This window comes from Danio rerio, chromosome 5 (genome assembly GCF_052040795.2).
Source record: "Danio rerio strain M-AB ecotype USA chromosome 5, GRCz13ab, whole genome shotgun sequence".
Lineage (NCBI taxonomy): Eukaryota > Metazoa > Chordata > Actinopteri > Cypriniformes > Danionidae > Danio > Danio rerio.
In genome coordinates, this window is record NC_141025.1 from 56,140,760 (window position 1) to 56,151,389 (window position 10,630).

Here is a 10,630-nt window from a genome sequence, read left to right on the forward strand (position 1 = left end):
ATGCATTGTATAATGGTTTTCTGTATGTACAAAGTAGAACCAGACTCAGTGGCTCAGACAGGATCATTGCGAGCAGCCCACTGTGGGCCCAATGGTGTGGGCTGACTGTGGGCTGTCCCACACTAATCAGAGCGGGTTATCCCACAGTCAGCCCACACTTTTGGGCTGTCTCAAAGTGGGCCCACACATGCCCCACACTTAATGCTACTGTGGGCCCAGATACCGGGGTGAAATGTGGGGCACTAACAACTTTTTGTTATGTCGAGATCACGAGATAAATAAGTCCTGATCAACACGACAAAACAAGAAAAAATATTTTTAATGCATGGCCTCTTAGGACTTCCGTAATTAAATTCCATGAGCAATTTCACAGGAATGTTTGTACTAAATTTATTATAGTTTCTAATCGAGTAAAATTTGAATCTATTATTAAAGCCATATTTTCTGGCTACCCTTGCAGCCGCAACTGTTCCCCCCTTTTTCATTGAAGGTGTGATTGCAAAGAAGGTTCAAACAAAAAGATTAGAAATTAATTTAACAACATTATCCTCTAGCGGTTTAGAAACTCAATTTCACTTAAATTATCTTAAGATACCATTCACATAGAACTGAACATTTAAAGCTTTCTCTGCCTCCAAAAACTAAAGAAGTTTTTATATAAAAATGTTATTTTATTCGTCAAGTTCGTCAAATTATTTACAACTTGAACATTGCGCCAGAGTTACTTTAAAATGGAAACAGTTGAGGGAATATGATTTTAAATAGTAATATATAACACATTAATAGAATGTAGGCTACATTAATCACGAGCCCGTTTGCGCTCAAATCGGGTGTTCTGAACGCCTTTATGTGTTGCACGAATGCGCGTTTGCAGTAAGGCTATTTTCTCCGTTTGCAGTGCATATATTCACTGCCTGGCCAGACATTTGGCCAGATATTAATAAAAATATATAGCCTAATAATAATAATAATAATACATAAATAAATATAAGCAAAAAAAAAAAAATTAAGTCGTGATCACGATATAACAACTTTTTGTTATGTCGAGATCACGAGATAATTAAGTCGTGATCACGACAAAACAACTTTTTGTTATGTCGAGATCACGAGATAATAAGTCGTGATCACGACATAACAACTTTTTTGTTATGTCGAGATCACGAGATAAATAAGTCGTGATCACGACAAAACAAGAAAAAATATTTGAATGCATGGCCTCTTAGGACTTCCGTAATTAAATTCCATGAGCAATTTCACAGGAATGTTTGTACTAAATATATTATAGTTTCTAATCGAGTACTATTTGAATCTATTATTAAAGCCATATTTTCTGACTACCCTCGCAGCCGCAACTGTTCCTCCCGTTTTCATTGAAGGTGTGATTGCAAAGAAGGTTCAAACAAAAAGATTAGAAATTAATTTAACAACATTATCCTCTAGCGGTTTAGAAACTCAATTTCACTTAAATTATCTTAAGATACCATTCACATAGAACTGAACATTTAAAGCTTTCTCTGCCTCCAAAAACTAAAGAAGTTTTTATATAAAAATGTTATTTTATTCGTCAAGTTCGTCAAATTATTTACAACTTGAACATTGCGCCAGAGTTACTTTAAAATGGAAACAGTTGAGGGAATATGATTGTAAATAGTAATATATAACACATTAATAGAATGTAGGCTACATTAATCACGAGCCCGTTTGCGCTCAAATCGGGTGTTCTGAACGCCTTTATGTGTTGCACGAATGCGCGTTTGCAGTAAGGCTATTTTCTCCGTTTGCAGTGCATATATTCACTGCCTGGCCAGACATTTGGCCAGATATTAATAAAAATATATAGCCTAATAATAATAATAATAATAATAATAATACATAAATAAATATAAGCAAAAAAAAAAAAAAAATTAAGTCGTGATCACGACATAACAACTTTTTGTTATGTCGAGATCACGAGATAATAAGTCGTGATCACGATATAACAACTTTTTGTTATGTCGAGATCACGAGATAAATAAGTCGTGATCACGATATAACAACTTTTTGTTATGTCGAGATCACGAGATAAATAAGTCGTGATCACGACAAAACAAGAAAAAATATTTGAATGCATGGCCTCTTAGGACTTCGGTAATTAAATTCTATGAGCAATTTCACAGGAATGTTTGTACTAAATATATTATAATTTCTAATCGAGTAAAATCTGAATCTATTATTATTTTCTTGCTACCCTTGCAGCCGCAACTGTTCCCCCCTTTTTCATTGAAGGTGTGATTGCAAAGAAGATTCAAACAAAAAGATTAGAAATTAATTTAACAACATTATCCTCTAGCGGTTTAGAAACTCAATTTCACTTAAATTATCTTAAGATACCATTCACATAGAACTGAACATTTAAAGCTTTCTCTGCCTCCAAAAACTAAAGAAGTTTTTTTTATATAAAAATGTTATTTTATTCGTCAAGTTCGTCAAATTATTTACAACTTGAACATTGCGCCAGAGTTACTTTAAAATGGAAACAGTTGAGGGAATATGATTTTAAATAGTAATATATAACACATTAATATAATCATGAATGTACATTAATCATGAGCTCGTTTACCCTCAAATTGGGTGTTCTGAACGCCTTTAATGTGTTGCATGAATGCGCATTTGCAGTAAGGCTATTTTCTCCCTGTTTGCAGTGCATAGGCTATTCACTGCCTGGACAGACATTGGCCAGATATTAATAAAAATATATATAGCCTAATAATAATAACAATAATAATAATAATAATAATAATACATAAATAAATAAATATAAGCAAAAAATAATAATAATTAAGTCGTGATCACGACATAACAACTTTTTGTTATGTCGAGATCACGAGATAAATAAGTCGTGATCACGACAAAACAAGAAAAATATTTTAATGCATGGCCTCTTAGGACTTCGGTAATTAAATTCTATGAGCAATTTCACAGGAATGTTTGTACTAAATATATTATAATTTCTAATCGAGTAAAATTTGAATCTATTATTAAAGCCATATTTTCTGGCTACCCTTGCAGCCGCAACTGTTCCCCCCTTTTTCATTGAAGGTGTGATAGCAAAGAAGGTTCAAACAAAAAGATTAGAAATTAATTTAACAACATTATCCTCTAGCGGTTTAAACACTCAATTTCACTTAAATTATCTTAAGATACCATTCACATAGAACTGAACATTTAAAGCTTTCTCTGCCTCCAAAAACTAAAGAAGTTTTTTATATAAAAATGTTATTTTATTCGTCAAGTTCGTCAAATTATTTACAACTTGAACATTGCGCCAGAGTTACTTTAAAATGGAAACAGTTGAGGGAATATGATTTTAAATAGTAATATATAACACATTAATATAATCATGAATGTACATTAATCATGAGCTCGTTTGCGCTCAAATCGGGTGTTCTGAAGGCCTTTAATGTGTTGCATGAATGCGCATTTGCAGTAAGGCTATTTTCTACCTGTTGCAGTGCATAGGCTATTTACTGCCTGGACAGACATTGGCCAGATATTAATAAAATATATATAGCCTAATAATAATAATAATAATAATAATACATAAATAAATATAAGCAAAAAATAAAAAATAAAAAAAGTCGTGATCACGACATAACAACTTTTGTTATGTCGAGATCACGAGATAATTAAGTCGTGATCACGACAAAACAACTTTTTGTTATGTCGAGATCACGACAAAACAACTTTTTGTTATGTCGAGATCACGAGATAATTAAGTCGTGGTTATGACAAAACAAGAAAAAATATTTTAATGCATGGACTCTTAGGACTTCCGTAATTAAATTCCATGAGCAATTTCACAGGAATGTTTGTACTAAATATATTATAATTTCTAATCGAGTAAAATTTGAATCTATTATTAAAGCCATATTTTCTGGCTACCCTCGCAGCCGCAACTGTTCCCCCCTTTTTCATTGAAGGTGTGATTGCAAAGAATGTTCAAACAAAAAGATTAGAAATTAATTTAACAACATTATCCTCTAGCGGTTTAGAAACTCAATTTCACTTAAATTATCTTAAGATAACTTTCAACTGAACATTTAAAGCTTCCTCTGCCTCCAAAAACTACAGAAGTTTTTATATTAAAATGTTATTTATTCGTCAAGTGAATATTTAAGAATTAGATTTGGATTTGAGTCTAATAAATGTTTTGTGATGATATTGAAACAACAGATCATCACTGTATGTTTGTGGATGCGTAATGCCTGGCTTTACCAAAAGATTCCACACATCAGGATCTTTAATGTGAATGACATCATTTATGGACTTGTCATGGACAGTAATAAAGATGCTTTTTTAATCAACAACATCCTTATGCTTGGAAAATGTTACAAAAATCAAAATATTTAAAGGTGAAACCAATGTTTTGTGCTTTTTATAATGAGATTACTTCATATCTAAAATCCCTAAAGATGATGCAATTAGTCTGTCTTTGAGAGAAAAGTATAAATTACAGGAAAACGCCTAGTCCTTTTCATTTATTTTTTATATTTAGTTATGTATTATTTTAATTAGAATTATTTTATGTAACATATTATCTGTTCTTTATTTGTACCTGTTTTATTTTTATTTTTTTGTAATGTAAAGGTGTAATGATAATGCCAAGTTGCTGTACATTAATATTTGTTCAATAAAAAAAATAATGAAACGAAATATGAGCATAAAATGACATTTGAAAAGTTGTAAAGTAAAAAGGTTAAATAGGTAGATTTAAATGTTACATTTAATATATGATCTCACGTTTCTTTCGTTTTATTTTTCACTGTGATTTAGTAAAAAAAATTAATATTGGTTTGGTGTTTTTTTATATTATGTGAGTCATAGTGAGATTTTTGATTAAACATAATTAAAGCAACTGATTTAATCTGCACACATCCTAATTGTTTATTTTAATTTGCACAAAATTAAAAAAAAAATGCACTATAGGAGACGCACCAGGAAATGTGGCCACCATACAGCAGTGTTTTAATATAACTTCATTTTTATACGAGAAAGTCTGATTCAAAGCACTGTGATCTAAAAATGAACATCGCACGCCACCTAGTGATTATACAGCGTACATCAAAGTTTTGAATGTTTTTAAATAACAGTACATTAAACTAGTTGAAAGAGGAAATTGTTAAACTGCAGGTTTATCAGCGTTCAATTGAGTATTAGTATTTCTGGGCTCTTTATTTATTTTCACTCATTAAAAATGTGACAGGGCCTGACTTTTATTTTCGTCCTGAAAAATTATACAATTTATGTTAAATTTAAAATGCAAATGTGACAGGACTGACAGAAACAATTTATTTGTATTTTATTTTTTTAGTAATTGTTTTTATAATTGATTAATAATTTAATGTTTTATTTAATTGATGTGAATGATAAAAACTTAAACTTAGCTATTTCTGAAGTAATTTTATTTTCAAAATAACCGTTTTTAGCATAACAAAAATGTAGGTTCAATTGTGCTGAGCACAAGGACAATGACAGGGTTTGTATATTTGTGAGGTGTTTTTAATAAAGAAAAAAATGAATGACATATCCCTTTACTAAACAACTCACAGATATCAACCACCAGTCCATTTTAGACATCTTTGGGATGGAATACTTTTTATTTACTGTATTTATATTATTAATTTAGGGACAGATCATGTACGTTACTGTAATGGTAATTCATTTTAAGTAAAAGTCAAATTTTTTGCAGTCATTGGTGTCTATGAAAATGCATATTGAAACGGTAATGCGAATATTCTTATTTGTAACACTTTTTTGACATTTTAAAGTTTGTAATTGTGAAGATTATGCCATTTGTTGATGCATTTAGTTCTGTGTTTTCACCTTGAATGTTTTCATGGTGTTCAATATTTTAAGGTGTTGCTGTTAACCTAAATGTCTCTTTTTGTCTATATGCACTGATTCTTGATTCTTGAAAAAGTATGTTTTACGATTTTGTTAAAGGTCATTTAAGTCATGTGGAAATCTTTAGTAGAAAAAATACATAAAAATGGAACTAAAATATATATTACATGATGCAATGCTTCATTCTGACATCTTTATTATATTTTGAATGCAGTGTTACATTTTGAAGGAGATGTGAGACATTTTGCCTTTTTGAGTGCAGTTTTGAGAATTGTGTGTAGAGTTTTAAAAAAGCAGATGTTGTTTTAAAAGATGTGTTAGCAGTTAAAAAACTTTAAAACTGTTCTTCTTTCTGAGAATATATGTTTTAAACTACATGTTTTTTTGTTTTGTGTTGTATTGTTTACTGACTTCTTGATGGTGTATATCATTTTGATCACTTTGTGTATTATTTGAAATCAGTGCTTTACTTTGAACACAGGTAAAACTGTTTAAGACAAAAGTTTAATTTTGCAAGAGAAGTCAGTGGTTTTGTTAGTTTTTTTTTTTTACAATTGCTTTGACAGTTTTTTCAATACATTTAACAGGGTTCCTAAATTCTTTACACGATTAGCACAACATTCGTCTTTGTAGGCTATACAATGAACACATTTCTTGTTGGTTTGATACAAAATGCATGCAGTTAACACCAATTTAAAATGCTTGAACTTCTTTTACACACAAACTCAACCAAGACCAAAATAATGTAATATTATAGTCAAATTTACAAATGCTTTCACTCTGAATGTCAGAACAGATAACTTCATGTTCTAAACACAACTTATATAGGCTAGTAGTCAAAGTTAACAGCTGCTCATATTGTGAACTGAAACACAGATATATTCCCTGTATTTTATTCCATTGCTTATTTTAGTTTTTAAATGTATCTCACAACTGATTTTATCGAGAAACCACACTCATGTGTTGAAGTTTTTCTGATCACATGATCATATGTTCTAAAAGAGGACACTGAATGGAACAGTGAGCGAATCAAAGAACTCCATCACCAATACATCCAGGTAAGGTTATGCAATACAGTCCTTACTGTACTATACACAGTGTGTTTCACAGTAAACTACTCTAAAACCTGGAGTTCATTAGTACATACAGTAGATATACAGTACAGAACAGCATTTGCATACACTGTGTCTAATTACTTTCAGAGAGTCATGAAGTTGGAGGCCAATCAAGTACCTGGAATTATCTATGTTGATGAGGCTGGGGATGTAGCCATGGGAGAAACATAATAATGGCTACCATTACCGTGCCGGGCCATAGAAGATATCAAGTGTAATGTGGATGAGAACATGTGGCCAAATGCAGAAGACCGGGAAGAATAGAAGATTACCTTGTTTGGATTGCTTACACACTAAAATTAAAAGTAGTACACTATTAGCAAAACCTTACACACAAGTATCAAAACATCAGCCCATATTTGCACAACTATAAGCACATTGTCAACTTAACACTTGTTGCAAAAATCTACACACAGTGATTTTCAAAACACTAAACACACTTAACATACATTACACACTAAAATCTATCATGAAGTCACTTCCGTCAGGAGTGCAAACACTTGTTTGATTAATTGTAGACACATCAATCAGGTGTTTAAGCACTGTAAAATGCCAGTTTAAATGAAAACCATTAGGTCTCAATATCAACACTGGCACACACCATAAAAAAATTTTTAAAAACATATTCAAATGAAGCAAATTTATGGAGTGCCTTTCGAGCACAATTTCGAAAGGGTGAAAAGACTGTGGCATGATTATGCAGAGTTATGTATTCACTTTAGCAGTGTAATCTTGCATACTGTCTCATTATCTTTTACTGTACTGTAATACTAGATCTACACTGAACTGCACAATTTTGCCTGACACTGTGCTTCAGGTAATTTTACGAATGGATGGAGAGGAGATCTAGCATGAGTTTGCTTACGTAGATGATGGTGTGTTCAACCTGATGAGAACATGGAATAGAAGAAACATCATTGGGCACAGGGCTATAGTCAATGTCCCAGGGCAACGTGGGGGAAATATACAGTAACACTCTGTGCAACCATTACAAAGAATGGGGTCCTCCACTGCCATGACCATATGGGCCCTTACAACACAGCACATATACTTACATTCTTGGACCAATTGCACAACATAACAGCAGAAAATCAAATCGATCATTTGCAATACATTGTTGTCTGGGACAATGTGTCTTTCCACCGTTCTGCTCTGGTTCAGAACTGGTTTCAGCAACATCCACATTTCACCGTCCTATATCTTCCACCACACTCTCCATTCCTCAACCCTATAGAAGAGTTTTTCTTGGCATAGTGGTGAAAGGTATATGATCTCCGTCTACAAGCTGAGGTTCCCCTCATCCAAGCCATGGAGGAGGCCTGTGACCAGATGGAGGTAGCAGCAATACAAGATTCTACATTCAAGACATTTCTTTCCAAGGTGTCTAGCTAAGGACAACATTGCAATGTTGATAATTCTCATGCCAGATCCAGCTAGACGAAGAGACAATGTCTAACTTACAGTTCAATACGTAAAGTGACATGTTACAGTACTTTGAATCTTCATGTAAACATGTTGGACATCTTGGGGAATAAATGAGTTTCTTCAAGGTACAACATTGTTCTTGAGTAGTGTTTGGGAATTTACTTTTTATTTGTGCTTTGTTGATGGTAGCCTACTCTAATCATAGGGAAGTAGAAGTGCTAAAAGTGTTTTAGGTTTATCACAGCAGTGTGTAACTCGTGCAAACAGTGTATAGTAAATGTGAAACGTGTGTTTCTTATGGTAAAAAAGTGTGCTTTTTAAACACAAGTGTATAGTTTTCACAAGAGTGTTTAATTATGCAAAGGATCTGTAGTGTTTTGCTAATTGGGTGTGTGGTTGTGCTAATTGTGTGTAATTGTGTGTGTTTTGAAAACATGGGCCCTGTTTTAAAAATCGTGCTTAAGCAATCCAAAAAAAAAAAAAAACTGTTAGAGTTTAGGAAACGTGTTAAATGTATTGAAAAAACTGTCATAGCCATTGTAAAAAAGCTGTAATTGTTTTTTATTTTTGTCACCTTTTCTCACCACATAATGCAGGAGTGGTGCATCACAATAAAAAACGTGTTGCAAGTTGTGTCTGCAGGTGAAAAGTGCTTATGGTTTTGCCAAAAGAGTGATTGATTCAATCAGTGGGTTCAGGCAACGGAGCATTTGGTTCAGACAATAGGGTTTAGTGTTTTAGCAGTTGAGAAACACTGTAATACAACTTGAAAATAAGGTTTTGTGTTTAATGGTGTAAGAAAATGGAGAAAGGGTTCAGAAATTGTTTTAGCAATCAAAAAAAATAATAAAATAAAATAAATAAAACTGTAAGATTCAAACAGATTGTCACAAATTCCATGTGAAGTGAAATTAATAATAGCAAATACTGTTATATGCAAATCAATGTGCATATAACTGAACAGAGTATATGATAAGTACAAACAATAATTATATTAACTTAATATATTTAAATTTAGACCCACATATATAATATGTGTCTGTATATTAAACATTTTCAGAAAAAAGGTACACAGTGGTACAAATAATGTTCCTTAAGGAACAGTTTTGTACCTTTGTAAAAGTTGCACCTTATGGTACAGATAAGACCTTATATAGTACTGTTCTGTACCTTTTATGGTCTAATTGAAATGAAGCTACACAATATTTCTCATATAAAAGGTACATAAGTGTTGGACAACTCCTTTATTACAACATCTCTAAAAATAAATAGTACTGGAAAGGCAAAGTGATTTATAAATAAACTCCTATTAAAACAAAAATCTTCATTTAAAAGCATACAGTTGAGGTTATTAGATCCCTTTAACTTTCTTTTTAAAATATTTTCCAAATAACGTTCACCTGAGCAAGGAAATTTTCACAGTATGTCTGATAATATTTTTTCTTCCAGAAAAAGTCTTTTTTGTTTAATTTTGGCTAGAATAAAAGCAGTTTTTAATATTTTAAACACCATTTTAAGGTCAAAATTATTAGCCCCTTTAAGCTATATTTTTTCAAGACTGTCTACAAAACAAACCTTCGTTATACAATAACTTGCCTAATTACCATAACCTGCCTAGTTAGCTAATTAGTTAAGCCTTTAAATGTCACTTTGGGCTGTCTTGATAAATATCTAGTCAAACATTATTTAGTCATCATGGCAAAGATAAAATAAATCTGTTTTTAGAAATGATTTATTAAAACTATTATGTTTAGAAATGTGTTTAAAAATCTCTCTGTCAAACAGAAATTGGGGAAAAAATAAACAAGCGGTCTAAAAATTCAGGGGGGCTAATAATGCTAACTTCAACTGTATGTTTAAAGAAACTCGTAAACATTTATTATTAAGTTCTATAATACAAAAAATGGTAAAACAAAACTTTAGGTGTTGGAAAGTAAATATGTAAGGCTTTTTAATAAACATTTAGAAAACATCTACTTATAATTACAGTTTCATAATTGATATTCGCACCTTTTGGTGTTTGCCTTCCACTAGTAGCTGGCGAAAGTCCTGCATATACAAAGTGTTCATGCAAACATTTTAGTATTGTAAAACTAATTAAACATTGTGCATATCTCATTACAATATGTTTGCATTTCTATTTTAAAATTAAGTAAATTAAATGAACTTTGACATGCTTACAAAGGCATTATGTGAAAATTTGAGAT